General features: G+C 41.0%; 1 protein-coding gene and 1 pseudogene across 1 annotated transcript in view; both read right to left on the bottom strand.

Annotated features, from left to right (window-relative positions):
- Positions 1-7706, bottom strand: part of ACBD6 (acyl-CoA binding domain containing 6) — a 214038-nt gene that overhangs the window by 8028 nt on the left and 198304 nt on the right. The window lies entirely within an intron of this gene.
- Positions 7032-7706, bottom strand: part of LOC105886581 — a 1161-nt pseudogene continuing 486 nt past the window's right edge.

Raw genomic sequence — 7706 nt, 5'->3', positions numbered from 1 at the left:
GGCACAGAGCAGTAAGGAAGACTGGAATGCCTTTTATCTGCCATAGCTCCTTTCTCTGAGCCCTGAGGTACGCGTGTGGTAACCTAACCTCGGTCGCAGGCATCCTATTGCGCACATGAGAACGGCTAGGGGAAAGGAGTTCACGCATCACCAGCACCAGCCCCACCAACAAAGTCGGCTCCCCCTGTCAGGTTCTAGAAGAAGATGACTTAACTGTATTTGAATAAATGTATATTGCTATATTAAACTTAATAAAAATAAGACATCCCCTGAAAATAAGCCCGAGTGTGTCTTCTTGAGAAAAAATAAATATAAGACAGTGTCTTATTTTCAGGGACACACAGTAGTAGTTCATTACTACATATAGGAATACTGATTTTTATATATTGATTTTGTATCCTGCAAACTTGCTGAACTCGATTATTCAGTTTCAGAAAGTTAAAAAAATAGGCTCTTGGGATTTTCCACATAGTTGGACATGACTTCTATGAATAAAGGAAGTTTTATTTCTTCCTTTTTAATCTGTGCCTTTCGTTTTTTTTTTTTTCCTTGCCTTAAAATACTGGCTAGAACTTTCAGTATGATGTTGAATCAAAGTGAAGAGAGCAGATATCTTTGCTCTGTTCCCAGTCTGAGAGGGAAAGCATTCAGTCTTTTGCCAAAAAGGATGAGACTGGAGTTGATTTCTTCAGGTTGAGAAATTTCTCCACTATTTTTACCTTGCTGTGTTTTTTAAATCATGAAGGGAAGTTGAATTTTGCCAACAGCTTTTTCTACATTTATCGAGATGATCATGATTTGTTTCTGATCTGTTGATAAGGTGAAATATGATTTTTTGTTGCCAAACCACTTTTGCATTCTTAGAATAAACACTTGAACATGACTTATTATCTTTTTTGTGCATTACTGAGTTCCATTTGCTAACATTTTACTAAGGATGTTTGCATCTGTGTTCCTGAGGGATATTGACCTGTAGTCTTCTTTTCCTCTAAAATCTTTGTCTGGTTCTGGTATGAGTTTGGCAGTGTTCCCTCTTCTACTTTAACCCCCTTCCTGGTCTCTGGTAACCCCCAATCTACTCTGTATCTTCATGATATCTACTTTTTTAGCTCTCACGTATGAGTGACGACATGCAATATTTGTCTTTGTGTGCTTGGCTTACTTCCCCTAACATAATGACCTCAGTTACATCCATGTTGCTGCAAATGACAGGATTTTAGTCTTTCTTATGGCTGAATAATATTCCATTGTGTGTATCTGCCACACTTTCCTTATCCATTCAGCTGTTAATGGTTCCATATATATATTTTTGTTTGTTTTGTTTTATTTCACTTGAAATCCTGGGATCAAGTGATCTTCCCACCTCAGCCTTGCCAAGTAGCTAGGACTACAGGAACGTGCTATAACATCTGGCTAAGTTTTTTCTACCCCTATAGAGACAGAGTCTTGCTATGCTGCCTAGGCTGGCCCTGTCTTGGGCTCCGAAAACACTAGAATGATAGACATGAACCACTACTCCAGTCTGTGGGTCCATTTTGGCAATTACGAATAGTGCTACACTAAATACCAGAGTGCAGACATCTCTTTGACATACTGATTTTCTTTCCTTTGGATATACACCCAGTAGTAAAGTTGCTGGATCATACCTTAGCTCTATTTTTAGTTTCTGAGGAACCTCTACACTGTTCTCCATAGTGGACATACAGTCCCACCAACAACACAGAAAAGTTCTTCTCTCTCCGCATCCTCACCAGCATCTATTACTGTTTATCTTTTTGATACAAGCCATTTTAACGAGGGTGAGGTGATATTGCGCTGTGGTTTTGACTTACATTTCTCTGATGATTAGTAATGTTGAACATTTTTCATACAGTTTTCGGCCATCTTTTTTTTTTTTTTGAGACGGAGCCTCAAGCTGTCCCCCTGGGCAGAGTGCCGTAGCATTACAGCTCACAGCAACCTCCAACTCCTGGGCTCAAGCGAGTCTCCTGCCTCCACCTCCCAAGTAGCTGGGACCACAGGCGCCCGCCACAACGCCCGGCTATTTTTTTGGTTGCAGCCGTCATTGTTGTTTGGCAGGTCCGGGCTGGGGATTCGAACCCGCCACCTCAGGTGTACGTGGCTGGCGCCTTAGCCGGTTGAGCCACAGGCGCTGAGCCAGTTTTCGGCCATCTTTATGTGTTCTTTTGAGAAATGTCTGTTCAGATATTTTGTCTACTTTCTAACTGGATTATTTTTTCTTTACTTTGGAGTTGGTTTGGTTCCTTAATACTCTGGTTATTAACTGCTTGTCATATAGATAATTTGCAAATATACTCTCCCCTTCTGTGGGTTGTCTCTTTTTTAGCTTGATATAATCCCAACTGTCTATTTTTGCTTTGGTTGCCTGTGGTTTTGAGGTCTTACACCAAAAAATCTTTGCCCATCTGAGGACAGAATCAGAAGGTAAAATGAAGCAAAATGAAATATTTGCCCAGACCAATATCCTGGAGCCTTTCCCCAATGTTTTCTTCTGGTGGTTTCACGGTGTTTGGCCTTAGACTTAAGTCTTTCCATTTTAAGTTTTGTATATGGTAAGGTATAGTGATCAGGTTTCATTCCCTAAACATAGTTATCCAGTTTTTCTAGCACCATTTGTTGAAAATAATATCCTTTCACCATTGCATGGCCTTCATACTATTGTTGAAGATGAGTTGGTTGTAAATGCATGGATTTCTATCTGGGGTCTCTATTCTGTTCCAAGTCTATGTATGTTTTTATGCCAGTACCATGCTGTTTTGGTTACAACAGCTTTGTAGTAAATTCTGGGTCAGGTAACATGATGCCAGCTTTGTTATTTTTGCTTTGGCTATTCAGGGTCTTTTGTGGTTCCATATAAATTTTAGGACTTTTTTTTTCTATTTCTGTGAAGAATGTCATTGGTTTTTTTTTTTTTTAGAGACAGAATTTCACTTTGTCTCCCTCAGTAGAGTGCCGTGGCGTCACAGCTCATAGAATCCTCCAACTCTTGGGCTTAGGTGATTCTCTTGCCGCAGCCTCCCAAGTAGCTGAGACTATAGGCACCCGACACAACGCCCAGCTATCTTTTGTTGCAGTTTGGCTAGGGCCAGGTTTGAACCCACCACCCTCAGTATATGGGGCCGGCGCCCTACTCACTGAGCCACAGGCGCCGCCCTGTCACTGGTATTTTGATAGAGATTGTATCAAATCTGTAAATTGCTTTGGGTAACATCATCTTTTTAACAATATTAATTCTTCCAATCCATGAGCATAGACTATCTGTCCATTGTTTTGTGTCCCCATCTACTTCTTTCATCAGAGTTTGATAGTGTTCCCTGTATAGATCTTCTACTTCATTGGTTAGATTGACTCCTAGGTATTTTATATTTCTCATTGTTACTGTAAATGGGATTGCTTTCTTGAGTTTTCAGATTGTTTGCTATTAATGTATATAAATGCTACTGATTTTCTAGGTTGACTTTGCATCCTAAAATTTTACTGAATTAATTTGTATATCAGTTCTAATACTATTTTTGTGGAGTCTAGGTTTTTCTAGGTATAAGAACATGTCATCTGTTAACAAAGCTAATCTGTCTTCTTCTTTCCAATTTGGATGCCTTTTATTTCTTTTAAGACATAGTCTCACTCTGTCACCTAGGCTAGAATGCCATGGTGTTATCACAGCTCACAGCAACCTCAAACTCTTGGGCTCAAGAGATCCTTCTGCCTCGGCTTCCTGAGTAGCTGGAACTACAAGTGTGCACCACCATGACAACTAGTTTTTCTATTTTTTTTTTAAGTAGAGATAGGTTCTCGCTCTTGGACAGGCTAGTCTAGAACTCCTGAGCTCAAGCAATCCACCTGCCTTGTCCACAGAATGCTAGGATTACAGCTGTGAGCCACTGAGCCCAGCCTGGATGTCTTTTATTTCCTTTTCTAACCTAAATCTCTGGCCAAGACTTCCAGTATTATGGTGATTAACAGTGATCCAAGTGGGAATCCTTGTCTTGTTCCAGTCCTTAGAATAATGGCCTTGCATTTTTCCCTGTTCAGTATGTTAGCCATTGGTTTGCCATATATGGACTTTGAGTTATGTTCTTTCTTTACCCATTTTGTTAAAGGTTTTTAAGGCTGAATTTTGTCAACTGCAAATCTTTGGCATCTATTAAAATAGTCATACAGGGCTCAGTGCCCATGGCTCAGTGGCTAGGGCACTAGCCACAGACACTGGGGCTGGTAGGTTCAAATTCAGCCCAGGCCTGCTAAACAAAAATGACAACTATAAGCAAAAAGTAGCCGGGCATTGTGGTGGGCTCTGTAGTCCCGGCTACTTGGGAGGCTGAGGCAAGAGAATGGCTTAGGTCCAAGAGTTTGAGGTTGCTGTGAGCTGTGACACCATAGCACTTTACCAAGGGTGACACAGTGAGATTCTGTCTCAAAAAAAAAAGAAAAGAATTTACTATTCCAGATGCCAGTAAGCATATTCATGATTCATGGGAAGAGGGCAAAATACTAACATTTTAATAAGAGTGTGGAAGAATTTGATTCCAATCTTCATGAATGACTTTCAGGGGTCAGCAGGGCTTCAGTGGAGGAAGTCACCAGAGATGTGGAAATGGCAAAAGAAACAGAATTAGACATGGAACTTTAAGATGAGACTAAATTGCTGTAATCTCATGATAAAACTTGAATGAGTTAGGAGTTGCTTCTTATTGATGAGCAAGGGTATTGGTTTCTTTTCTTTTTTTTGAGACAGAGTCTCACTATATCCCCCTTGGCAGAGTGCTATGGCATCACAGCTCACAGCAACCTCCAATTCTTGGGCTTAAGCAATTCTCTTGCCTGAGCCTCTCAAGTAGCTGGGACTATGGGCGCCCACCACAAATCCCATCGTTTTTTTGTTGCAATTGTCATTGTTGTTTTAGCTGGGCGGGGCTGGGTTGGAACCCGCCAACCTCAGTGTATGTGGCTGGTGTCATAACCACTGTGCTATTGGTGCTGAGCTGGGGAAGTGGTTTCTTGAGACGGGATCTACTGCTGATGATGATGCTGTGAACATTGTTGAAATGATAACAAAGGGTTTAGAATATTACATAAATTTAGCTGATAAAGCAGCTGTAAGGTTTGAGAAGACTGATTATAATTTTCGAAGAAGTTTGTGGTAAATGTTACCAAACAACATTGAGTGTTACAGAGAAATCTTTCTTAAAAGAAAGAATCAATTGATGTGGCAAATTAAATTGTTGTCTTATCTTAAGAAACTGCCACAGCCAGTCCAACTTTCGGCAACCCACACTCTGATCAGTAAGACCCCCCCCCCCAATAGCAAAAAGGTTATGACTCATTGAGCGTTGGAATGATCATTAGCATTTTTAAGTAATAAAGTATAGTGATTTCTCATAATTTTTTGATTGAATGCAGAATACTGTGTGTAGGAGGACAGTAGAAGCTAAATACTACTATTTTCAACCAGAACTGAGTATGTCTCTTCTTCTGTCATGCCATTAGCGGGGGTGTTATAGTAATCTAACTGGTAGTTGAAATGGGTTTGGGGCTGGTTGTTATAACACCATCACAGTCTTCAAAGTCCTCCAGTGATGGGCTGCTGCTAAGTTATGCTTAGTGTGGGTCCTGGAGTGCTAGGAGGTTTATGCTTGTGCCATCTTCAACTTTTAGCAGTCTCAGTTTCTGTACTACACAAAAGTGTCTCTCTACATTCTTATCCTGCCTCCATCAATAGACTACCATTGTTTATTACTCAAGGCTAGGCTCATTGTGGGGGTAAGATTTTTTTTTTTTTCATTGCAGCTTATCTGAGAAGGGCAAAGTGCTTTGCTAACTCTGCCCACTGGTCCTCACTACATGCCTGGAAGGCAAGGGCTTCAAGTGAGACATCGCTTTTATTCGTAAGCTGCTACCTACCATCTACAGAGTGGCACAGGCCAGCGTTACTGTCCTTTGCACACATGGAGGTTACTTTCCCACCACAAGGTCTAAGAAGTGACTTTCAGAAGGAAGCCTGAATACTGCTCTGGACCTTGGGCAGTGGTAGCAATAATACCTGTGACTGGGCAAGGGAAGGACAGGAATTGAAATGGGAGAAGTTGGCCAAACATATAGGTTTTTATATCTGTGAACTGACCCAAAGCCAAGGAACAAGAAGTGCCAGCAGTGGGTGGTGACTGTGGCTCAAAGGAGTAGGGCACTGGCCCCATATGCTGGAGGTGGTGGGTTCAAACCCAGCCCTGGCCAAAAACTGCAAAAAAAAAAAATAAATAAAAGAAGCGCCAGCAGATCAGAGGCCAATGGTTACTGGGAGAAAAACAGCTCACTAAACAGCCTAGGGGAATGGAAGACATGGAGAGGGGAAGGCCTGTTTCCCTTTGCAACAACCAAGTTTATGGGTAGATTTCCAACCATGCTTGTCATAGGGCACTTAATACATTCAATGCTCTACTAAAATGTTTTAGGAAATAGTATTATAGACACCGAACCCTAATTCCTTTATCAATATTGCTTTGTCATACCATATTATTTATAAAGCAGTGGCATAGTATACATTGCTCCAAACCAAAGATTATACATACTTTCGTTCTTAACTGTACTACTTCTACTTCACCTGGAGCGTTCTAAGAACTTTTCAAATGTCTCAGGAAAATGAGGCAGAATTACTTAAAGCTTCCATAAAAGCTAGAAATACTCTTGAGTGAATGATCCATTTCCCTCCTTTATCAATTGTCTTTTATCAACCCACAAACCATTCTAATTTTCAACCAAGATGGATGATCAAATCAATACCTCAAAAGAATAGATGATTTTAGGCACTATAACAAGTGACCAGGCCATCTTGGAATTGTCCCAAAATGCCAATGTCTATATGCAGATTTGTTCCTTATCCTGATAAAGAAGTAGGTATCTGTTCTCATTATAAGGGTGATCCTCAGGCAAGAAGTCTGGGGTGGTCAAAGTCTTCAGTTCCCAGGACCTTGTCAGTTCACTCACTTCTGACATGTTCCAGTGAAAAAAATTTTCTAGGAGATCAGGCTCACATCCAGCTTTTCTCCTGTTTTTGCAAATGAAGCAAACACTTGATGTAGAGGTTTTGTACAGAACAGAATTTCATGGGATGCACGCTGTTCTTCCCAGGAAATGGACAATGCTTCCAATCCTTGATATGTAACAGTGACATCAGTGGGAAGAGTCATTGTGAAGTCCTTATACAGCAATCTTGCATAAAATTGGAAAGACTGATCCCTTGGATCCACTTTGTAAGTAAAAGACAGCAAGTTGCACAGTGAGTTTCTCTGCAGGGGCCCATTCAGAAAGGCTGCAAAGTCACTCTGAAGTCGATTTGCCTGGTTCTTCCATCCAGAGTAAGCATTTAAATACTCCCAGAGACTGAACAGGAAGCCCTGAATGTCAGTCTGTAAATATTTTGCAGCTATTTCTTCTAGAGGAAGGAAGACGGGGACCGAATGGTGATGTATCTGGAGAGGCTTCTGTATGACAAGGTCCACAAAATAGGAATCCAATAGGTTCTCCTCAACAGCAGTACTGATGCAGATATAGACTTCTCAGCTGGTCAGTTTACCCCTGAGCCCTGTAAAATGATATGCCTGCAAAATGGCTTTCATATTTTCTTGTTTTCTCTCCAAATCTTCCTCACTGATCTCCACTTTTTGGTCACGTTCTACCTTGGGAACAGA

Source organism: Otolemur garnettii, unplaced genomic scaffold, assembly GCF_000181295.1.
Source record: "Otolemur garnettii isolate 467f Iridium unplaced genomic scaffold, OtoGar3 scaffold00016, whole genome shotgun sequence".
In the NCBI taxonomy this organism is placed as follows: Eukaryota; Metazoa; Chordata; class Mammalia; order Primates; family Galagidae; genus Otolemur; species Otolemur garnettii.
Note: the sequence above shows the minus strand (reverse complement) of the source record. Positions and strands in the feature narration are given on the sequence as shown.